The 25,484-nt window shown below is 40.6% G+C and overlaps 1 long non-coding RNA gene across 1 annotated transcript in view; it reads left to right on the top strand.

Annotated features, from left to right (window-relative positions):
- Nucleotides 1-25,484, top strand: part of LOC131135366 (uncharacterized) — a 183,423-nt gene that overhangs the window by 54,742 nt on the left and 103,197 nt on the right. Inside the window, exon 7 of the long non-coding RNA XR_009131584.1 lies at nucleotides 7,707-7,887. This is a non-coding gene — a long non-coding RNA (uncharacterized LOC131135366). The remainder of the gene's footprint in view (nucleotides 1-7,706; nucleotides 7,888-25,484) is intronic.

The following is a 25,484-nucleotide window of genomic DNA, read 5'->3' as shown; positions in this document are numbered from 1 at the left end:
ATCCAAATACAGTAAATCTCGGATATATCGGATTCAATTGTTCCCACTGGTTTTGTCCGATATATGCGTATACCGGAAAATGTCTGTTTTACACATATATCGGATTTTATCCGTTATAAAAAGGCACTTCCTTGACTATGTTTCCAATGTACCTGGACTGGGCAATGAAAAGAGACGTAAGGTAATGAGAATTTAACTTTATTGGACTCAGAGCATAACAAATTGTTAATTAAGCTAGGCCCTGTTACGCCCGTCAGGCCTACGTTATTTCCAATAGTGAGGTTAAGATCTCATTCACTGCTGTGCTAGTATTATTGACGTCACTCACTTTTATATTTGTCCTAAATCTGGAGCCAGGAGAAAGACAATAGCCAGTGACATCAACAAGATTAGCATAACGATGCGGCCATCCGATATATGCGAGGGAAATTTAATGGAAATGCATTGGAACGGGACTGGAGATTTTGTCCGAAATAGGCGAAATCCGTTATAAAAAATCCGATATATGCAATGAATTTTTATTGGAAATGCATTACAGAAAAATCGGTTCTTTTTTATCTGTCCGTTGTGAGCGAATTTCCGATATATCCGAGTCCGATATATCCGAGGTTTACTGTATACACATAATATTGCACAGGAGCATATACAGGAGCAGACATATTACAGATATTAATTTTAGTGCAAGTAATGACTGGTGTATACAGATGAGGAGTAAAGTCACATATAAGTGTATTGTATTGAGTGTATTGAGTTGTTAAATAAATATATTTGAGGTAGTAACAGAGGTAGTGATGGAAATATTGCACCTTTGCATTACGCTAATGACCGGGCTCGTTGTATATATGTCTGAAACGATTAAATACTTTGGCGTTTTGACCTGAAAAACCTCCTTAGATGCAACCCGTTACCACCAGTGGCCCTTGCACCACAGTTTGAGAATAGCTGGATTACACCTTGTAATGTGTGTTTGTTTTGTTTAAAGTCCGGCTACTTTTGTTTGACCTTATTTCATTTGAAGAGCACCACCTTGTGGAGCGGTAATCTACTGATCCATGAAAGATGTCAGTCTTCAGAATTCCTGCATGTTTTTTTTTATCTTTATTTTTACAATAATATCAACTGTAGCGTATAGATAATGTATAACAGGATATAGCAATCCGATACTCCCCCTGCGACACACATGTACACACACTGGGGAGCACTCGCGAATAAAAAGTAAGAAATCAGTGTAAGCTGCAATTCTTCCAGGACTGATGTGAGTGTGTGTGACAGGCCAAATCCAATAGCAGCGGCGGGGCTGACAGGCCTGACATGAGTCTTGCCTCGCCGGCCCCTTAATTATGCATGGCCCAGTGTTTCCCCCCGCATCTTAATTGAATCACACTGTCTGAAACTTGTTACTTCCAATTTGTTGCATTTGATTTCTGACATTGGTGCGGTTCCGTCATGAATTATGCAGACGGCAGGACCTTTTAATTGCCAGTGTTATTAAAACAAAACTAATTGCGGATGATTAAAATGTGACGAGGAAGCCCGATGTTTTGGTTACTGCAGCTAAACAATGATTGGCTGTCAGACCTGTCAAAGAATTGTTGTGTTGTGATCGGAACTGTCACCTTGGCTGGAGTACATCGTTGGGTTAAATGGAGTCACATCATCCTGGTGGACCATGACATGGATATTGTGCTTGATGATACATTTGTAAACCTAAAAATAATTCATACAATTCGCTTGTTGGTCTCCATAATTAAATCAGACCAAAGTAGAGAAACACTTTCTCATCTTCATGTTAGAGTAAAACGTTCTGTATTTGTTGCTGTTTGAAAGGAAAAATGGAAATACATATCTGTCTGTGCATCAGAGTCTCAGTCTGCAACACATATGGTGTGTTCAAGTACTGCCCGAAAAAAAGACATATTTATGAAATCATAACTTTCCTTACACATACAAAATTGGGGGATTTCTAACATAGTCAGTGCATCCAGTCAACAAACAAATGACTCATACAGATCAGAAAACACTTTAATTAGTTACAGCACCACGAAAGAAGACCAGATCTCATTTACTACACAATATTGAAGTTTTGGGTACACTTATGGTGCGGAGTGTAAATGATCTTGAAAAATCTTCAAGAATATGAACACTTTTAATGCACAACGTCATCATCAGATTTACTTATTTGTTAATCTAACACACGCAGAACAATGAACAACTTCATGCTGTCACTTTTTTGTCTCCTCCATAAGTTTTTTGTTGGCCCACACATAGAAACTCATTCATTTTCTACCTCTTATTCACAGGAGGGTCACAGGCATGCTGGAGCCTATCCCAGCTGTGTTCGGGCGAGAGGCAAGGTACACCCTGGACTGGTGGCCAGCCAATCACAGGGCACATATAGACAAACAACCATTCACACTCACATTCATACCAATGGACAAGTCGCCTAGCATGTTTTTTTAGCATGTTTTTGGAATGTGGGAGGAAATCGGAGTACCAGAAGGAAACCCACGCATGCACGGGGAGAACATGCAAACTCCACACAAAAATGCCTGAGGGGTTAATCAAACCACTTTTCCAGCGTGCAGCCCAGAAGTAAAATTAAACCAAAAAATAACAGAAAAAATGGGAATTGAGTAAAAGGTACGAAGTAAAGAGAAAAAGCTGAAATGTTGCTACTATTAACTTTATCGAGAGGGCAAGTGAGTGTGTGTGTGGGGGGGGGGGGGGGGGGGGGGGGGGGGTAGAGTACTTTTCACGATGACAACATTGGTTCTGTTGCAGCTGCGTTGTGTAATATTCAATTTTGTCAATGTTTTGTTATGTTTTCCATTCCGCTTTCTCATGCACACCAAAATCATTATTAAAGTATAACAAAACAAATACTTATTTAATACTTTTTCTTTCCCTTCCACTTCGCGATTTTAAATGCTCTGGCTATAATGGTTTCCTTTGTCTATAGGTATTAATGTGAATGTGAATGGTTGTTTGTCTATATGTGCCCTGTGATTGGCTGGCGACCAGTCCAGGGTGTACCCCGCCTGTCGCTCGAAGACAGCTGGGATAGGCTCCAGCATGCCCACGAACCTTGTGAGGATAATCAGTACAGAAAATGGGTGGATTATCATCGCATTTATGGTGCTGTGTTGTTTCTATGTTATGTTGTTTCGGCAGAAAAATCCAAAAAGTCAGGAAAGTTTCAGTAATTCTGTGTCATGAAGGGATGCCGCATATCAACAAGTCGAAAAGGGTGGAGTGTTATATAGTGATGCCCAGTCTTCATAATTTACTTTCTCTTTCGGACGTCAATATTAATTTCATTGGTTGAATCTGTTCTTTACCAGGAATCTTTAGTGTTGCAGTCAATAGCTGTCATTAATATCAATGTGGGTAAAAGATGCTATATTAAGTTGTAAGGGTCAAAACTTTTTTTTTTTTGAGAATGTATACGTTATCAGCCAAACTATAAGCTAAAACCAAGGCAGGGCAGGATAATTCATCTATTTCATCTATCAGACAACTATTTTCTCTTTTATTGATCTTCATGCATTTTATCAGTTCCCTGAGCCCAAATTGAATTACTCTGCCTTTTTAATACGTAGAAAATTGCTTTCAATTTTCCGCCTATGATTCAGACATTCCACACCATTTTGACATAAATGAGCGCCCGTTGAAATTCATTCTTTTCTTGTTTTTCATTGTCAGGCAAGGTAATAAGACATTTGGATTAAATATGTGAGAGTCCAATAAATCAATATGGCTGTAAATAATTGCAAGGTGATGCTTTGGTACCCTTTTAACTCATTACAAAATGCTCTTTCAAGCGTCAGATGTTGATTACCGAAATGAAACGCCGTGTAAAATAACCATGCAGTGATTTCAATAACGTGCAGCACGGCAAAATGAGGCCTCTCGCTTTCCTCGTGAGAGATTTAACGAGTGAATCGTGCCTGCAGGGCAACAGCTCAGCACCTGACTGTAAGGTGGGGATCCTCACGGCGTACGTACGTGTCTGCGTACGGGACCTTGCATATGTCTGCAAGTCATTTCCACATGTGACGAGCTTTGGCTTTGGTTTCATGTATGCTCCATCAATTCAATAGGACAGCTTTAACTTTACTCTCCAGCGCTCAGAGCACATTTAAGGGTCCCACGGGCGTTGGCGGGATGCATTCAAAGGCAGACAAAAGTGCGGTAATTTCACCTCACAGCTGAAAGGTGTAGGAAAGAAAAGGGAAAGAACAGCGGGAAGCCACAAAGGGGCTCGAGGTATTGAGACAAAAGTGGTGCCAGTGAGGTTGTAGTACATCAAAATGTCAGTATTTGCCATTGTGTAACAATGCAGATTGGGAATTTGGATGGAAAAATAATTAGTTCCTGTTAACCACCATCATTGTTAAGAATAATCAAGACAAGGAGTAGTTGCTGTATGAATTTTGAAACACAATGTCCCCATAATAAACAATATGAACCGAAGGCCCAAACCTTTATTAACCATACTTTCTATTACACAACTTGCATTTAATACAATTAATAGAAACATTTGAACATTTCTACGAAGAACGACAAGGCGAATCATAACAATGAATTATGTAATTGAATTAATCAGTTCCAGGGTCAAACTGTCCCACAATATAACCTTTAGCTGTACAGGCACTGTATTAAATCCCATTATAACATCAGTCACTGTATTTTTAATGAAAAAAAAAACATGAAAAAATGAATGAATGAACATGCCTAACATAATTATGTTGTAAAGTAGCATGAAGAGTGAATACATAATGACCATTTTCTTTAAACACGAATACTGATATTGACTAAACTCGTTTCATACTCGTATCTGGCAAAAATGCATAATCCGTAACACATACTTGTTTAAGACGAGTATCCAGCTCATCCCTATTAGAAAAAGCATAATACATCCACTTTAAGGTTACGATTACCTTCACTGAAGATGTGACTGTACCCAAAGACGCAGCTTAAACAATGATGTGGCTAATTTATTACTAAAAAAAACTACAGTTCCCATGATTTTTAGAGTGCACATTCAGGAATACGTTTATACAGCCATCGTGTTTTGATCTGACAAATCTTAAATAAGTTTGATCAAGAGTAGTATTACTATAGCTTCTGGTTAGACTGCTTGGGTCACATTAAAGTGTCTTACGTCTTACTCGTCTGAGCTAATGAGTAACGATGGGAACAGCATAGGTAGATCGGTAGGAACAGTGTAGGTAGAATTACAAGGTATATAGTTTGTCTTTCTGTGTAAATAGCCTATTTTATAACGTGGACACCTGCTGCTTATACCTAATTGCGGCCTATATGTGTATTTTTTTTTCTCTTTAAATGTGGTGGGTGCGGCTTATATAAATGTGTTTAGTGTTAGTGTTACTGTTGGAAAAATTGATTTGTTGTTGGCTGGCAACCAGTCCAGGGTGTACCCCGCCTCTCGCTGGTAGACAGCTGGGATAGGCTCCAGCACATCTGTGACCCTCATGAGGATAAGCGGTAGAAAATGGATGGATGAATGAATTTAATTTGTTGCTTTTTTCATTGTGTTATGCTTATATATATATTTTAATGGTGGTGCATTGATACTGTGTTGCAAGAGATAATAATAATAATATAATAATAATACATTTTATTTGTATAGTGCTTTTCAAAATACTCAAAGACACTTTACAGAAGAATGGAGTTGAATAAAAGCAAGTAAACGGAGTAAAATATACATTAAAATACAACATTCATTCATTAATACACAGCTAAAACATGAGAAAAAGTGGGGCGGGGCACAGCAGTCATATATAAAAAGTTAGACATACAGTACAGTACATTTATTATTATTTTATGATTTTTATGTTTTAATTAAATGGCTAATCCATGAAAAGGACTGTAAGCATGCTAACTTACTGTATGTCAGAGCTGCTCACTCTGCATAAGAGCCCATACGGTTCCACCATAGCTACTTTTTAAAGTAGCTAAGTGTTTTTCCCCCCCTGTGCATCCGCAATGGCTGCCTAACCTCGTCTGCAGACATGACAATTAGAGTCACTTTCCATGTAAATTGGTTGGTACAGGTGCTGTCAAGCACCAGGAGAGGAGAATGGACAGCGACAGAGAGTAATATGTGGTTTGTTGAGATTTGGCGTGGTCCTTGTGAGCCTGGCGTTGACCATTGCAGAGTGAAAGAGAGGCCAACACACCTTCTGCAGTTTGAAATGAGCTGTCACTGAGTCATTCCAATATTCTTCACTTTGCTCACAGCCTTTCATGGACCTTCTAACGTCAAAGGAGAATCATGTGAGAGGTTGTAAAGATGGATCGGACGCCGTGTGATAGGAAATTATCTGGCATGAGACAGACTTCATATGACGAGTTCATGAAACATGAAGAGGATGAAAGAGTTTTTTCTGTGTTTTACTGCAGCCGAGTCGCCGTCGGCGTTGGGCAAGTTACAGAAATCGCCATGGAAATACAACTACTTTTGTACACTACTTAAGTTCACTACTGAGTGTGTGGTCTACCAACACATATAAGTCAAAAAACATGGCATCAACAGCTGTGGCTGTAGGCAACCCCCTGATACTTCACATGCATTTGTTAATAAAATGTGTTATATTAAATATTCACTAATTTTAAGTAGGGCGGCAAGGCCAGCGAGTGGTTAGCGCACAGACCTCACAGCTAGGAGACCAGGGTTCAATTCCACCCTCGGCCATCTCTGTGTGGAGTTTGCATGTTCTCCCCGTGCATGCGTGGGTTTTCCCCGGGTACTAAAGTATTAGTATCCAGGTATTAAATAAGTATTTATTTTTTTATACTTTAGTAATGATTTTGGAGTGCATGAGAAAGCGGAATGGAAAACATAATTGAATATTACACAACGCAGCTGCAACAGAACCAATGTTGTAATTGTGAAAAGTAGACCTGCCAGCCTTTAAGAAATGCTATAAGTACTCCCCCCCCCCCCCCCCCCCCCCCCCACACACACACACACTCTTGCCCTCAAGATAAAGGTTTATGTTAATTGTATCAACATTTCAGCTTTTTCTCTTTACTTCATACCTTTTACTCAATTCCCATTTTTCTGTTATTTTTTTGTTTACTTTTAATTCTGGGCTGCACGGTGGAAAAGTGGTTTAATTAACCCCTCGGGCTATCTTTGTGTGGAGTTTGTATGTTCTCCCCGTGCATGCGTGGGTTTTCTCCGGGTACTCCGGTTTCCTCCCACATTCCAAAAACATGCTAGGTTAATTGGTGACTCCAAATTGTCCATAGGTATGAATGTGAGTGTGAATGGTTGTTTGTCTATATGTGGCCTGTGATTGGCTGGCGACCAGTCCAGGGTGTACCCCGCCTCTTGCCCGAAGACAGCTGGGATAGGCTCCAGCACCCTCGCGACCCTTGTGAGGAAAAGCGGTAGAAAATGAATGAATGAATAATTTTAAGTAATTTAGTTCAATAATTAAATCCTAATTTATTTATTGGGCTTCTATGTCAATAGGTTCCCCTACTTTGGTTAATAAATGTACATCAGCAGAGCAGGTTGTCAAACGTTTTGGCACCTGAAGCGATACATTTTTAACTCCCAAATCCTTCTCTGTTTGCCACACTTTGCATTGATTTGCTCAAGTGTCATAATGGCACATCACTCAAAGTAAACAATCACCCTGAGCTGAAGGTAGATGTCTGTCTCTCTCTTTCAGGAAGAAAGATGCGGAGTGTGAAGGAGGAGGTTTTCATCCCTCACTTGTGGTTTCCCATGGAGTGGCTCTCTCCTTGGTGAGCAAGCCATAATTGCTGTCAGTATATCCAGAGCTGAGGAGTGAGAAGCAGTTTTTCGGGTCTGTGAGGTGGCTTCCCCCTTTAGGCCTCTGGAGGATTTTGGTGAGTACCAAACACTCCTCCCCTTCCTTGTTGTTGTTTGCGTCTCATTGTCAGCAACCAGACAACATTCCTCATGCAGCGAAGGAATCAGACGATTATAGGGGCGAAACGTACAGTAGAGGCGGGTAATTGAGAAGATTACGCTCGACACGCCAGCTATGATTTGAGGATGTGAAGGCCTTTTTCAAGTGGTGAAACTTTGCCTTCCAAACTGTCGCGTGTCGGTATCGAGACACAAAAGGCTTTCACCCCCCCCACCCCCACCCCCTTCGCCAAAAAAGGCGCAGATGTTGACATGTGTTTACTCCAGATGTCTTGTCAACCACTGTGGCAGATTCACATGCAAGAAGAGCCTTCACCTCCCCCATGAAGGAGCCTCCAAACTGATGCACTCCTCTTGTCAGTGTATGTGCGTTTAGAGCATGTCCTACATACTGTTGAACACTAGAAACACGTACAACATGTTATGGGATGTTGGGCTGCATCAACAATTTCTACCATTGGAAATAATGGACATTCAATTCATTGTTTCAAATTGGCATCAGTTTGACCCTGCATTTATTTGTCCCTCAGTGGGGAAATTTGCATTGCACAGCAGCAAGAGTACAGAATCAGTTAAGCAGTACAAAATACACAATATAGAAAAATAAACAACCCAAGTATTAACAAAATCAACAGTTTTTTCCCAGAGTTATATACAAATACAGTATGCAGATAATATGAAACGAGATGAGATATATGACCAGTCTATACACTGAGATCTTGGGTTAAAGTGAGTTAATATGAGGCATCATGGCAATACTTCACATAGAACTTAGTATATTGCATTTAGAGCCTTAATATTGCACATGGAGGTTGATCAGATATTGCACAGTGAATGGGGTCTGGAGTAACTATACTGAATGTAAAAAACAAAGTATTGCACAGATGTACATAAGAGTGCTGGTTGTACAGCCTGATAGCTGCAGGAAGAAAGGACCTGCGATTTGTACACTTTCCAAGAGCCATTATATGGACAAAGAAGACACTCGACTGAATCGATGACGCAAAAGTGGCTTATTAATATATGAAGCAGTAATATGTATCCCGAAAGCCAATTTATAATGTATGAATACATTAAAAAACCTTCTCCCCCTGTATTCCTGACCCTCCCCTAGTTAGATGAGTCCACCACAAGTACAGTATATGCCCAGCACTGTGCAAAAAGCAGGCTTCGCTACACATTAAAATATTTGTCAGCCTACTATGGACTTGGAAGCTGTAAGTTTCAGCAATTTGCTTTTCTTCAGCGAATAGACTGAAGTATGGTAACATAATTTTACTGTTAAAATGTGACTGTAGTGTTACAGTTAGTTTTCTTGTCAATAGTTCTCTTATATACGTATATAACATTGGATAGACATTAAATAGTGCATTTGTAAAAAGTTGATACGAAGTACAAAACAGTGTTTCTTGGAGATACACAACTGTCAGAGACACTCGTGGACAAACACCTCATTAGTATTAAAAGGGAACTACACTGTTTTAAATTTATTTTGTCCATCATTCACAATCCTTATGTGAAACATGAACGCATATTTCTTTCTTTATTCTGTGCATTATAACAGAGAAAACAAGTTTATTTGCGCTAGCATACAATGCTGTATGCGGGATACACCTATTTTGACTAGAAGCCCTCTAAAAACCTCTAAACGTTCATTTTAACTGCACAAAACGAGCACAAACAAATACACAACATTGGTACAATTTGGAGCATGTTGGGGGGCTGGGTGAACTTTAGTTAACCTACAGTGAAGAAAATAAGTATTTGAACACCCTGCTATTTTGCTATTTCTCCCACTTAGAAATCATGGAGGGGTCTGAAATTTTCATCGTAGGTGCATGTCCACTGTGAGAGAGATAAACTAAAAAGAAAAATCCAGAAATCACAATGCATGATTTTTTAACAATTTATTTGTGTGATACAGCTGCAAATAAGTATTTGAACACCTGTGTATCATCTAGAATTCTGACCCTGAAAGACCTGTTAGTCTGCCCATTAGAAGTCCACCTGCACTCCATGTATCATCCTGAATCAGATGCACCTGTTTGAGGTCGTTAGCTGCATAAAGACACCTGTCCACCCCATACAATCAGTAAGACTTTAACTTGTAACATGGCGAAGACCAAAGAGCTGTCCAAAGACACCAGAGACAAAATTGTACACCTCCACAAGGCTGGAAAGGGCTACGGAGCAATTACCAAGCAGCTTGGTGAAAAAAGGTCCACTGTTGGAGCTATCATTAGAAAATGGAAGAAGCTAAACATGACGGTCAATCTCAATCGGAGTGGAGCCCCATGCAAGATATCACCTCGTGGGGTCTCAATGATTCTAAGAAAGGTGAGGAATCAGCCCAGAACTACACGACAGGACTTGGTCAATGACCTGAAAAGAGCTGGGACCACCGTTTCTAAGGTTACTGTAGGTAATACACTAAGACGTCATGATGTGAAATCATGCATGGCACGAAAGGTTCCCCTGCTTAAACCAGCACATGTCAAGGCCCGTCTTAAGTTTGCATATGACCATTTGGATGATACAGAGGAGTCATGGGAGAAAGTTTTATGGTCAGATGAGACCAAAATAGAACTTTTTGGTCATAATTCCAATAAGCGTGTTTGGAGGAAGAAGAATGAAGAGTACAATCCGAAGAACACCATCCCTACTGTGAAGCATGGGGGTGGTAGCATCATGCTTTGGGGGTGTTTTTCTGCACATGGGACAGGACGAGTGCACTGCATTAAAGAGAGGATGACTGGGGCCGTGTATTGTGAGATTTTGGGGAACAACCTCCTTCCCTCTGTCAGAGCATTGAAGATGGGTCGTGGCTGGGTCTTCCAACACGACAACGACCCGAAGCACACAGCCAGGAAAACCAAGGAGTGGCTCCGTAAGAAGCATATCAAGGTTCTAGCATGGCCCAGCCAGTCTCCAGACCTGAACCCAATCGAAAATCTTTGGAGGGAGCTCAAACTCCGTGTTTCTCAGCGACAGCCCAGAAACCTGACTGATCTAGAGAAGATCTGTGTGGAGGAGTGGGCCAAGATCCCTCCTGCAGTGTGTGCAAACCTGGTGAAAAACTACAGGAAACGTTTGACCTCTGTAATAGCAAACAAAGGCTACTGTACCAAATATTACCATTCATTTTCTCAGGTGTTCAAATACTTATTTGCAGCTGTATCACACAAATAAATTGTTAAAAAATCATGCATTGTGATTTCTGGATTTTTCTTTTTAGTTTATCTCTCTCACAGTGGACATGCACCTACGATGAAAATTTCAGACCCCTCCATGATTTCTAAGTGGGAGAAATAGCAAAATAGCAGGGTGTTCAAATACTTATTTTCTTCACTGTATGTAATAAACTGCCATAACTCAAAAACAAAAGCAGAAAAAAATCATTTTAAAAAACTTTGGCTTACTTTGGCTATGTAAATATAAATATAAAAATATAATATATGTAATATAAATAGTTAATAACGCAAAAACGAAAGCAGCAAAAACGTTAATTTTAACTGCACAAAACAAACACAAAAATGTATACTACTTTGGTTCAGTTATGAGCATGCTGACCTTTGGTTGACCCATCTAATGAATAAAAAAATGAAAGCGGCACAAACGTAACACAAAAATGAGACTATTTGACGAGAGTTTTGAGTGAGGTGGAGTCTTTGTAGCAAAATTGAGAACTAGGTATCCACTCTTCCATCTGTAAGTGACGCTGAGACGAGCGATTAGCGAGCCATCATATTAGTCCGTGAGATAAAATTATTATTTTTAAAATAATAATATGGCTGTAGCTTGGCTAATATACAAGTCTGTTATTTAAATGAAACGCTGTTGGTTTTTTTAGTTTTTTTTGTAAGGGCTTTAAAGTCAAAATAAATATTTCCGATGCTGCCCGTTGTTAAGTAGCTCATACAGTATAAACTATTTTTTTGAGTTAGAATGCACAGAAAAGGGAAATAAATATGTGTTCATGTTTCATGTAAGCATTGTGAATGTTGGGCAAAATTCCAAAAAAGTGCATTTCCCCTTTTTAAAGCTACGAACACACAAAACAGTGTGTCTTCAGTAGAGCTTACTGAAAGCACTTTTACACTGTCACCATTCCAACATGAACACTAGATTTTGTACAACACACTTTCCAAATGCCTCAAAATAAATAATCAGAATTCAATATCTGCAAATGAACGAGGCAATCCTATTAAAGTGTGTCAGAGCGACAGTGCCGGAAGGAAAAAAAATAGAACCATTCAGCGACGTGTCATTGGATCTTTTCACACCAATACATCTCCCTAATGCAGGCAATTTCCTGCAGCTTTTCGCCCTGGGAGGGGATTTGACCTTTTGTGGCAGGTTTGTAATGTTTGCCAACAAGGTGGGATTAACTCACCTTTGCTCCTCCACCAAACACCGTGTGGTGTTGAAATAAGATTATTTGTTGTTAAGTGGCTGTGGGAAGCTATCCCCCCCACCTCAATCAACTGATTTTGTGCCGTCACTAGCTAGACAATTATTAGTGGACTTCCATGGAAACTAGAAGATGTCCCCTCATTTTTTAGTTGAAGCCCGACAAACACTTAGAGAATGGACTAAAACAAAAATTGCCAGACTGGTCTGACAAAAATAACTTCTGACCTCTCAATCTGATGGGGGGTGGGTGTCATGATTAATGATTACAATTGTTTGTAAATGTTTTATTGGACAATTTGGTAGTTTGGGAGAATTAATGGGGGTCACATGACAATGAACGGGAGGATACTATGTTATACAATTATAGTGGAATGGGTCACGGGTGGCATAGCCAGCAATTAGATTCAAAAATGCAGAGAACAGGTTGACGTGTAACAAAATTCATTACAAATTGTCAGTGCCAGACGGAAATGTACTGCAACATATGGAAGATAGATAGCAGCAAAGCAGCACTGCAGGTCGGACTCTAACCAAAACAGATGCGGACTGAATCGATTTTTCCAATAACGGACAATTTAAATTCAATGAATCTCTTCCAGAAAGCCAAAAATGTTATCACAAAACATGTTTGTTTTTTGGGCTGATTTTTGTAACTATAGTTTTACATGCAGAAAACCAAAATGAAATACATATACTGTAAATGATGAATGAAAGGGACAAATTTGTACTTGTACCTTCACTGAAGACGTAATTCTTGATGTGAATTTTCCCAAAGACACAATGTGGCAGCGAGACACCACCTTCCTTGAAATGTGGTGTTGAAAAGGAATGTGTTGATCTCGCTGCCACATTGTGTCTTTGGTAGCATTCACGTCATCAAAAAATAAGTAACCTTAAAGGGGTCCAATTCTTTTTCTCTTTCCACTTTTCTGACCAGTAAAATGTTGTTAGGATGTTGTATTATTGTGTCAAACTATACCAAAGTTTCAGATGAGGTTTGTGCATTTGGAAGTGAGCCCTCAAAGAAATTTGTAATGGCTCTGAACGCTCGGTTTCAGACAGTTTTTTCTAACACTGGCTCCCTGTGATGTCACAGTGAGCCGGATTTCCTTATATGGGCGTTCCCGAATAAAAGTTGTAAACCTGCCCTCTGCTGCACCGGGATGATTTCACCGTGTTAGCACCGAGTGTGACCAATCACAGCGGCAATAAATAAATTAGACAGTTAAAATTTGGTAGGAAGTACAAATCCAAGGAAATACAGTTGGAATAGGTGCAGAATCTAGAAGATCTACAAAGCTATTGTGTGTAGCTGATATGCACATTTTCAACATTAACCAATGTATTCATTCGTTTTCTACCACTTTTCCTCACGAGGGTCGCGGGGGTGCTGGAGCCTATCCCAGCTGTCTTCGGGCGAGTGGCGGGCTACACCCTGTACTGGTCGCCAGCCAATCACAGGGCACATATAGACAAACAACCATTCACACTCACATTCATACCTATGGACAATTTGGAGTCACCAATTAACCTAGCATGTTTTTGGAATGTGGGTAGAAACCGGAGAACCCGGAGAAAACCCACGCATGCACGGGGAGAATATGCTAACTCCACATAGAGATGCCAGAGAGTGGAATTGAACTCGAGTCTCCTAGCTGTGAGCCCTGCACGCTAACCACTCGGCACTGTGCAGCCTTAACCAATGTATCCATGTTAATAATTTTCTTTTTGGTAGACAAATCAACATGCATTAAATAAGTATGGTGAAAGTTCCCCAAAGACTAAATATGTATAAAGTGTATGTATAAAAAAAAAAGCCTCTCACATGTTAATCAACACATTTTCAATCCGTTGTGAAAGTCAATGAGTTTTTAAGGAGCTCCCCGGACTTCTTGTCAATAAACTTACAAATTGATTTTATTTGGCCTTTCAGAAAACCATTACGAGCGCTTCCCCTCGAATTGTGCACAGCACCATCACTTTGAAAGGCCTCTCAATGCCTCTTTGATGAGAAATAAATTAATGTTTCAAAAAAAATTGAAAAGAGCAGGATGTGTTTTCTCCGCTTGATGCATAATTCTAATTGCCGAGTTACTCCCGCTGATGAGCGGCCACAGAGATTTTTGACTTTGCGGCGGGCGTGAATCGATGGGAAGTTGATCAAGACCAAGTTCATTGCTGCCTAACGTAAAACAAAGCTGATTTGTTTACCTTAGCTTAGCCGCCACCGTGTCAATCCCATTAGGGAATGATTTATAGAGCAGCGCCCAATGAAATTGTTTAAAGCAGATTAGGTGGAGCAAAAGCATTGGCACTAATATGACAAGCTGATGCGCCGTGACAGGTAACCAAGCAAACAAGTTCCTGAAATTCCCATTGAATTAGAATCCTAATAATCCTACAGGGAGAAACTGATTTAATCAAGATGGGAGGACAGGGCGGGGGGAAGAAGGAGGAAATAAAGGATGACGGTTTTTCAGCTGCACGGGAGATGGAATGCTGCTACTTTTTAGGTACTTGTCAGGACAAGTAAAAAGGAATTACGATCAGTTTTCCCAAAGAAAATAACATACATAGACATAATCCCTTCTAACTATCAATACCTTAAAAACTTTATCATCGTAAGCTTTACGTAACATTCTTCACAAGTGTACAAGTGTAAAAAGAAGCCAACCACTGAAACGAACAATACTAAAATGTATTCTTAGCTGTTATACAAGTGTAAAAAGAAGCCCACCATAGAATCCTATATAAGGAAACTATGTTTTCTACACGCAATTACACTCTATACTATAGAAGGTGATTGCACTGTTTAGTCTTTGATCATTAATGTGGACTTATTTTGTCGCTTTAGCGTTTTATGCTTGCATTTCATGGAGCAGGCACCACAGCACTTTCACTATTAGACAAGCTGCAGGGGAAAGCCCTCTCATGATTACAAATGGAGAGCAGGAGGAATTCTTCCACCTGAACACAGGAGGACAGCTGCGTCCCTTTGCACTTTTAGAGACACTTCTTCATGAAACCACCCGTGAAATAGCGCAAATCCTACCTGATGAAACATCAAATGCAGTCATCACTCGATCTTCTGCAGAGTAGTCACCCCAACCGAGTGCCATCTTTCTTCTCCGCCAACCCAAGAACAGCTAGGTTGTTAGACTCCCTCCCACCAGCAATGAACTGTTTCAAGTCAGCAGTTAATGCAGATTTGTAACAATATTATTAGTGCATTACATACAAGTCTTCTTTTTGTGGCTATATATATATATATATATATATATATATATATATATATATAGTGCCCTGTGATTGGCTGGCGACCAGTCCAGGGTGTACCCCGCCTCTCGCCCGAAGACAGCTGGGATAGGCTCCAGCATCCCCCGCGACCCTCATGAGGAAAAAGCGGTAGAACATGAATTGTATTTGTATATATGTATATATGTATGTATATATGTATTTGTATATATATATATGTATAACATTTTAGGGCCACATGTCATCCATTTGATGGCACCAACCTGCTAATAAAAAAACACCGCCCGCTAATATCCAACTTGAATGGTGACAATAACAGCATTTTTCATATTCTCAGACGATGAAGTGATCTTCTACCAACCTGCACCTTACAAAATAGCTATGAGAGACCGCTGGGCTAGCACTAGCAGCTATCAGTAGCAACCACCTTAGGCTGTGCATCATGGCACTGAAATATTCATTCATTCATTCATTCATTTTCTACCGCTTTTCCTCACAAGAGTCGCAGGGGGTGCTGGAGCCTATCCCAGCTGTCTTTGGGCGAGAGGCGAAATACACCCTGGACTGGTCGCCAGCCAATCACAGGGCACATATAGACAAACAACCATTCACACTCACATTTATACCAATGGACAATTTGGAGTCGCCAATTAACCTAGCATGTTTTTGGAATGTGGGAGGAAACCGGAGTACCCGGAGAAAACCCACGCATGCACGGGGAGAACATGCAAACTCCACACAGAGATGGCCGAGGGTGGAATTGAACCTAGCTGTGAGGTCTGCGCGCTAACCACTCGACCGCTGTGCCGCCCAGCACTGAAATACTACAACTAAAACTCTAAATCTTCATTTTCTGTCTTTTGCTTCTTGTTATAGTTTATGACATAATCCAGTGAAGAATTGTATCACAAAGTTAAACATTCGCAGGAAACCCTTATTTGTTTTATGACACCATACAATATGCATGCAGTGTGCTGTATTGTGGTGCCGCAAATAGGAATATTAATGCAATTTAAAGCGAGGAGACTCCGTCCTCCTTCTGTAATGATAAAAGATTAGCTTAATGGTGTTTATATTGTTCTCCACTGAAATCTCCTTTCAGGTCACAGTACAACTTCAAGTATTAAAAGTAGAAAAACCAATCAAGGGATTGCTGTTTAAAACTGCTGCTAATATCTCTGTTGTTTTTTTTTGCATATTCATCATTCAGCCTCTTTGTCATGTTTATTTGAAAATAATGAGCCCCAAACAAGGAATATTTTCTTCCTGGACACGCTGAAACACGCTGTCTAGATGACGACATTAATGTTTAACTAAGGTCTATTGTTTGGATAATTGTTACATTTTCCGAGCATGAGCAATATCCATGCATTATGCAAGTTTTAATATATCCGTTTCTCTGAAAAACACAACAAAAAATGATTGAGGACTATTGTACATTTATCATACACTTGAAAATGAACAGAATTAAGTTCCAATCTTGTGGAGGAACACCAAAACATATTATACTATATATACATATACTGCATGTAAACCATAGAAAAAGCACACAGATGACATTAATTACGACAAAAGTATTGAAGTCATTGGCCCTCGGCATATACTAGTATACAATAGTTAGTACAATTCACAGATACATTTCATTTTACGGTCACCTAGTATATTACCATGATATAGTGGTGTCTTGGTTAGCATCATTAATCCATTCCTGATAGTCCAACTCAATACAAAACAGACTCTAACCAAGGAAAATAATGTAAATTTGATTACTCCATAACTGACACTAAACACATTTTATAGACAATAACTATAACTGCACTCATGGGGCAGTAAAAGGCTTTTTTACATGCTTTTTTTCAGTTTGCCAGAAGAATGTTACAAACACGAAAACATTAACATTTAACATTATTTTGTTTTTGTATTTAGTTTGTCTGCACGTGCAAACTCGTCATGTCTGACGACACTGTATATACCTGTTCTTTTTTTTTTACATTTTCAAACCAGCCTTTGGGCGCAAGGTGGCGCAGTGGTAATTTTGTCCCGTGCACCACTGTGCGCAGCCAATTTGGTAAACTGGGCTGCACCAAGATGGCCGTGGCGGCGCACCAGGGGAGGGGGTCCACATTTTCAGCTTGGCGCAGTGACAATGTTGTGACAAAACAGCCCGCCAAAGGTGTGGAGAAAGCTCGCCATCTCCAACATGGTCTATTTGGGGCGCAGGCGAAGCGCAGCCAAAACCTCATATGCAGATTGTGTCAGTGGAAAAAACAATGACAGCAACCAAAAATTATTAGTTTTTATCAATTGTCCCATCATCAACCCACACACTCTGAGACGTCACGCACAAACTCAACCTGACGGCAGCTGAAAGTATGATGCCAAACAGGGCTGACTCGACACTGGGGCGGGGGTTAAGGGTGGTGGTGGACAACGCCTCCATTAATAAATGACTTGTCCCCCGAAATCAACATTTTAGAAGTGAAAACCATCTCCATGGTTGTACTGGAAGCACGCCAAATCACCCCTCCCGCAGCGTGGACAAGTAAGATGCTTAGATTAGCGACATGTCCCACGCGGTGGCGTATGTGGTGAATGATGCGCATGGTGTCCTCTGATGTGCAGTCCAGTCCGGCGCTTTTAAATGCAATGAAAGGTGTTCATTTGATTGGTTAAGATTACACTGTGTTGTCTTAAACCCTCCCTCCTTCCTCTTTGCCACTTGCACCGGTGGGAGAAATGGAGGCGTGGGTGCGCGGCACTGCGCCTGACTGCGCTGCTCTTGAACTTTGCTAAGTGTGCTGGCTGTGGAATAGGTGTGGCGCAAGGTGAGGTGGTCTACGAAGTTAGAGCCCATTGAGTTACACTGGACTTATTTTTTAATCTTTAATAAACAAAAGATGAAAATTCACATTTTATCAAATAACCAATGCAGGGCCCCGACCCTCAGTGTGGGCAACCTAGCGCTTTGTCGCTAAATGTTGAGCTTGCAGGTCTTTTGTGTGTGAGTGCTCCAAACTTTCCCTTGCATCCTCACACTTGATTGAACTCCCCTGTACACATGTCAGCATTTCCCTGTGACATCGAGGTGGCGGTGGAGGGGGAAAGGGGGCTTTCAAACCGGGGACCTAATTAGCAAGCAAGCACTATTTTCAACTCTGGCCTAATGAGGGGGTTTGTTATGGTTTGGGATGAGCTCCACGTGTCACAGCGAGGCCGAAGTAAAAGCGTGTAAAATGCAATGCAAGGCCAATGAGGACCACCCCCACCTCCCAATCCCCAATTCTCCCCGCCCCCTGACAGAGTGCAATTGTACACCTGTGAATCCTCAACACATCGTGGAAAGCGAGGCCTCTTTTGATGTGCTATTCTTTTCATGTGGAAGATGGGAGGGACCAAGGAGCAGGGACCCAGTTGAAAAAGAGGCGAGGGGACTAGGGAGGAGTGCCAGGGTCTATTAAGCGCTTTAATAATGTTAATTAATGAATAATAGACTTAGTAATGAGCTAGCAGGCAGTATTTTATTCATGTGATCATCTCACTTTCGTGCTTCTTCTATCCCTGAGTAGTCACCTAGGGACAACACAAACACACACATGACCTGCTACTACTGTAGGTATCTTTTTTAGGGATGGAATTCATATACTGGCTATTTTGGTAATGGTAATGGTTTTATTTCATTTGAACATGCATCAGATTACAATTGAATGCATCACATAATAAGTTCACAGTTCCACATGTCCAAAAGGAGTAGGAAGAAGCAAAGCTTATTAAATCCTACCCCTCCATCTGGTACTTTTACAATCAGTAATTGTTAAATTTGTTCACTTCCTGCTTTCCATAATACAGTTTAAGTTTTTTTTTTTTTTTTTAATAATGCACCTCGTACCGAAGCACGAGGTGATATGACCATACAATGACATAATGGGTACCATAGTAACTGTCACTATAGTGATATATTTTGAAATAGTGATATATTTTATTATGATATAGTGATATATTTTAGGGGTCGGTAAGTTTTTTTCTTGTGAGATATGCTTTTACAAAATGAAATATAATATTTTCATGGCTTATTTCAAGCCAAACAAAGCAAAGAGGCTTGTTTTACCAGAACACGTTGGTATCCACAACTCACCTTTTGTATTTCACAATGCATTTATTTCTAGTCTTCTCACATTATTAACTGAAAAACTGAATGAAAAGCAGATTTATTCACCTCTGCTGGGTCGTTTCAGCCGCATGTGCTGCCTTCTCAAGTGCAGATGCACAGATCATGCGATGTCAGTGTTCACAACACCCTTTTCAAGCGCAGCGCTAATGCTCACACGTCACGTCACATACATAGTGTATGCATGCTCCCAAATCCGTACTGAGGTGGTACACATCTCTAAATTTTGCCCACACCAAGTAGAATTGAGGCTTTACAACGGCTTCCTGACGGATGATCACATCCTCAAACTCACCAAACCTTGCCAAGTGTTTGGCCCCAAATTCTAGACCATTCTAAAGCTTTTCAAAGCACCACTACGGTGAGACATTTTTGAAGCAGGGTGCAAAACTGCGGAGATGATATTATTGGCCGATGTCGATACTGTCCTTTTCCCCTGATGTCAGCCGATACCGATCTGAGACCGATGGATCGGAACACCCTAGTAGATGTAAATGAACTAAAAATATATAGTATATATAGACTGTGTATGCATTTAGAAGATGTATTCAAAGACGCTGTGAATAATATGTAGTATTTTACACTGGTCACAAGGTAATTTTACTGTAATATTCGGTGAGACACACACAACACCAGACGGAACAACAGGCTTTTATTGCAGGTATGGACTATCTCACAACAGGCACAATAAAATACCTAAATAAAAACATGGGCTACTATGGCCATAACCCAAGCCAAGTTGAAACTCAATTCTAAACCTCTGTATTCACTTCCTGTTTGCCCTAGGGAACACATTTATAGCAACACACACAAGCACGAGTGTTATTTTTGTCTTAAATTACTTATTATTTTGTCTTATCTCTTATTATGTATATTATTATTATTTATTATATTGTAATATGAGTGTAAAGGTGACTATAGGGGTGTTATTTAATTTACTACACATATTTTTTTTTCTTTTTCCTACCTTTGCCATTGAAAATCCACACCAACACCAAGTATTTCCTATAGACGAGGGCACGGCTGTTTAGCAGAGTACTACTCAGTGATTTATGGAGGTCTCCTCCACAGGAAATGAGAGCATTATCAGGCACCACTTGAGCTCTGGATGTGATTTACACAACCACCTGTGCATATGTGCATGCAGACATATGCACAGATGCACAATACACAATGTGTTTTTTGTTGGTGGACAATTCCATAGGTGGCAAGTAAGGGGATGTCCATTTTATTCCTCGTCAGTGCTCTTGCACCTACTGTATGTTTGATGCAGCGGAAGAGGCGACACGTCACCACTAGTGGGCCTCACAAAGACGCACCCTCTCCTTATACATTCTGTCTCGCTGTTAAAATGCCTTTATAGAGTGGAAACTCCATTCAACACTACTAAAGTAGCACAATTTGGAATTTAACCAAATAAACAAAGCCTTAAACAATTGTGAGCAAATCCTGTAAGAATTCACTTCACCCTCGGCCATCTCTGTGTGGAGTTTGCATGTTCTCCCCGTGCATGCGTGGGTTTTCTCCGGGTACTCCGGTTTCCTCCCACATTCCAAAAACATGCTAGGTTAATTGGTGACTCCAAATTGTCCATATGTATGAATGTGAGTGTGAATGGTTGTTTGTCCATTTGTGCCCTGTGATTGGCTGGCGACCGGTCCAGGGTGTACCCCGCCCGAAATGATTGCTATTTAGTGGTTGATTATGGACTATTATTCATCCAAAATATTAAAGACATGATATTAGATTACATTACTTGCATGGCCTCAGTCATCGCATGTCTGACATGACATAGTGGAAAATAGTTCTCCTCTCATTCCATGTGGAAGTGGTACATTTTTGGCTTCTTACTTTGTCCTTCTTCACCACTTTGTTTTGTCACTTCGCCGTCTCAGGTGTCCTGCAGCAATAATGTAGCCTGTGCATTAGAAATGTGGCGTAAACCAACAATAACAGGAGTGTAAAGGTGTGTTTCATGTCTACAGAGCTCTAATAAGTGTGTTTAAAAAATCATAAACACGTTACTATTACTATTCAATTACTATTGAATCCTACTTTGAGGAAATTCACTTATCGTGGTCCGGTTTGGAACCAATTAACCGCAATAAATGAGGGATGACCGTACTTCCAAAGTGACTGAATCTGATGGAACTGAATTAATAACACAATCAAGAGTGCGCCAAAAGCAATCACTGAGCTCTTTCTTTTTGGGAGACAGAAGATTCTCCGAAATCTTCATCCCCAACCTTTTATGAAGTTACCAAGACTTCCATCAACGCTGGTCCAGGTGCGTCAAGATTCTCATTTAGCTCGTCGTCATTGTGGTCCAGAGTGTTTATTCCTCCACTTGCCAGGCAGAACAAAAGACGCCCAATCAGCATCCCCCCCCTCCACCCCCCACTCAGGTCTTAATCAGCGCTGGGCTTAATAGAGCAACACTTCCCAAATATTATTAACCTCATCTGTCTGCATTAGGCCCTAATGGCCTCCCTGGTCATGTATTGTCTTTGCAGCAGCTGCTAATGTACATATATATTAATCCACTCGCCTCCACTCCTTTCGCACGGAGATTGCACGGCGGCGCCCTTCAGAGCGAGCGAGGCAGACACAGGTTAGGGAAGCCACTAATTAAATGTCAGACTTGACAGATTAAAATTATGAAATTTAAAATCTGCAAGTGGCGCTTTGTCACTGTCAAATTAAAGGGGTGCACAGTGCGATGAAGGGGAAGGCGACGGCGGGGCCCTAATGGATTGAAAGGGAATGTGCTTTAGCAGCAAGCGGCTCCCAGTGAATAAAGATTCACTGCTAGCGAGGCTGCATGCTCAATTTCTCCATATTCTCCCCAAGTCTGGAGCTGGAAGGGGGGGTCACTCGCAGGCTGCCGGGACCATTCCTGACCGCTCCGTTTAGACGTTTCATTCCTCTGGCAACACAAATGTTCAACCCTTGAAGGCAACATTCGAAAAAAGCTATTCCACCTTTTGGCCTCCACCATCTCCGCAATGTTTGGAGACGTCACCAGTCATTGTCTTCTTTATTGAGCTTTGTGGAGTCAATTGGGAGGGAATTTCTTAAAACAGCGATTTGTATTATTCAATAGGCGGTCTATATAGGAGAGGCAAATTAACATACAAAACATCTAAAAGTTCAGGATTGTCAACATTTTTATCAACAAGAGTTGACTGGGAGCTCACAACTTGTCATTCATCACATTATGGCTGTTTGTTGATAACCGTGTATATCCACTTAATTATTTCTTTCCGAGAGGAAACAGTTTTAGAAGCAGTTTATTTTTGAAAAACAAGTTAACATAACAATGATGTTAAAGTTCTAGATGCTCACCATGTTTTTTTCCATTAAATGATTTTTAGATTTTACAGAATCTGCACCAATTCCAGCTGTGCTTTGATTTATTTCTCAGCACACAGATGGTCCCAACAGTTCCAGACCAGGGAAAAGACCCTAGTGGTCGCCTAGAAGTTTTTGGGCCGTGAGGGGAGCAATTTTATCTAGGTACAGTTTGTTGGAAATGCAGGCGATTCCAAAAACGGCAGAGATAAACATGAGGCGGAAGACTAGGTTAAATTCTCAGGCAAGATTCAATAACAACATATCAAGAAAATAATACAGAGAACGCTTGGAAGTGCCTTGATCTTTCCATTTGTCCTGTCAAAATAATCAAATTCATCAAATGTGTCAAATTCCAGACCAAAAAAGGGCATTGGACCTGCATACATCGCTCAGTGACACCGACAACGTGCTTGCAACATACTGCTCAATTGCATCCAATCGACACCACTAAATATTACACACAATCTGTACAAAATAACACCTTAAAGAGGTCAAAAGTGATCATTTTTAACAACAACAAAGCATGTTCATTTCATAGCTATAAAATGCACCTGGGTTCCACTTGTGATGTTTTTGCGTGAATATAAAATATTGTAGCTTTTGCCCGGACATTGACAACAAGCTGACAATAAGGTGGTTGATCAACAATCACTTTATTCAAAACACCTAAATAACCAAAATAACCTTCGTCACATATCCGTAGGTGTCTCTCATTGCGGCTCCCCTCTACTTGCCTCGCTCATCCAATCAGTGAGCAAGACACATTTACTGCTGCATTCACTTTTGGAAAGCAGACATTTTAAGCAGGTAGAACTGTACATGAATACAGACGTTATCAAAAATACACATTTCCCCCACATCACCAAGCCAGACAGGTGACAAGGGGTATTTCAAAATAAATAGGGTAAACGGGAAAGTGTTAGAGATTTATATTCATTCATTCATTCATTCGCGGGGGTGCTGGAGCCTATCCCAGCTGTCTTCGGGCGAGAGGCGGGGTACACCCTGGACTGGTCGCCAGCCAATCACAGGGCACATATAGACAAACAACCATTCACACTCACATTCATACCTATGGACAATTTGGAGTCGCCAATTAACCTAGCATGTTTTTGGAATGTGGGAGGAAACCGGAGTACCCGGAGAAAACCCACGCATGCACGGGGAGAACATGCAAACTCCACACAGAGATGGCCGAGGGTGGAATTGAACTCTAGTCTCCTAGCTGTGAGGTCTGCGTGCTAACCACTTGACCTGTTTTGCACGGTTGCCAGTTCAGCAGGTTTCTTAGTGTGTTGTGTTGGACCCAGGCTATATGCATTTCGCTTATTCACTACTTGCTAATTTTGTATAGTTTTTACCCCACCATGTTTTAGTTACTGCTGTTTTGGTTAGTTTTTGACTCAAATATCTGCCAATTAAGCACTCTTTTTACCTGCACTCCATTCCCATCACTGCATCTTGGGGTCATGACCATGGCTTGTCATGACATAAACAGGTTTTCTATGCTCTAACTATGAAAATATTCCAAAAAAGGCGGCTTATGCATACACACACACACACTCATGTACTCTATACATGTAGTATATACATAGTTCTGACCCTGTGTACCGTCCATGTTTTCAAAAATCATTGATTATGTATATTATGGTTTAAATAAATCATTAAAGGCCCAAAATGAATGGCCCAGGATGAGTGTACAGTATGTAGACTTCAGAGGAAAAGTGCATTATCTGACCTATGTACTTATACCTGAGACTTATATCAACCATCTTTCACCACTCTCAAAAAGTAGTAGACGTTATCAAAAGATGCTGACGTTCCAACACCAAATTAGGGCCTTTTAGGGTTCAAAGCGCTGTCAGTAGCAGGGCCTCAACAAGGTGGAGGCTCTAATAAAAGTGTAATAAAACTCGGTATGGAGCCGCGGCAGCAAAACACTCGACGAGGATCAAACCACCGGCGGCATGGGAAGTGACAAGATCCAATTAAATTTAATTAGTCAAGCTACTGGATTCATTTTAACTGACAATTTTGATTAAGGTAACGACGCACGCTCAAAGCCAAGGAGAAAAAAAAAAAAAGCAGGGGGCCAAATTGTATCAAGAGTAACGGTATTAGTACAGCTAACTCACTGGGTTTAATTAAAGCATGAACCACTTGACCGACACCAGTTCAATAGTACACAGGGGTCAAGGTTTAGATAGTAATTAGTTGTAATTAGTGTTTGTCATTGATTTATATGTAATTGCAGATTCTTGTTGTTTTTCATATTTGAAGAGTTGTCATTTAGTCATTACACTTTGCTTTTTGTCATTTAGTCATGCAGTTTGGGTGAACTGTATGTTTGTTTTGCAGGTGAGTGTG

Source organism: Doryrhamphus excisus, chromosome 9 (genome assembly GCF_030265055.1).
Source record: "Doryrhamphus excisus isolate RoL2022-K1 chromosome 9, RoL_Dexc_1.0, whole genome shotgun sequence".
Lineage (NCBI taxonomy): Eukaryota > Metazoa > Chordata > Actinopteri > Syngnathiformes > Syngnathidae > Doryrhamphus > Doryrhamphus excisus.
Note: the sequence above shows the minus strand (reverse complement) of the source record. Positions and strands in the feature narration are given on the sequence as shown.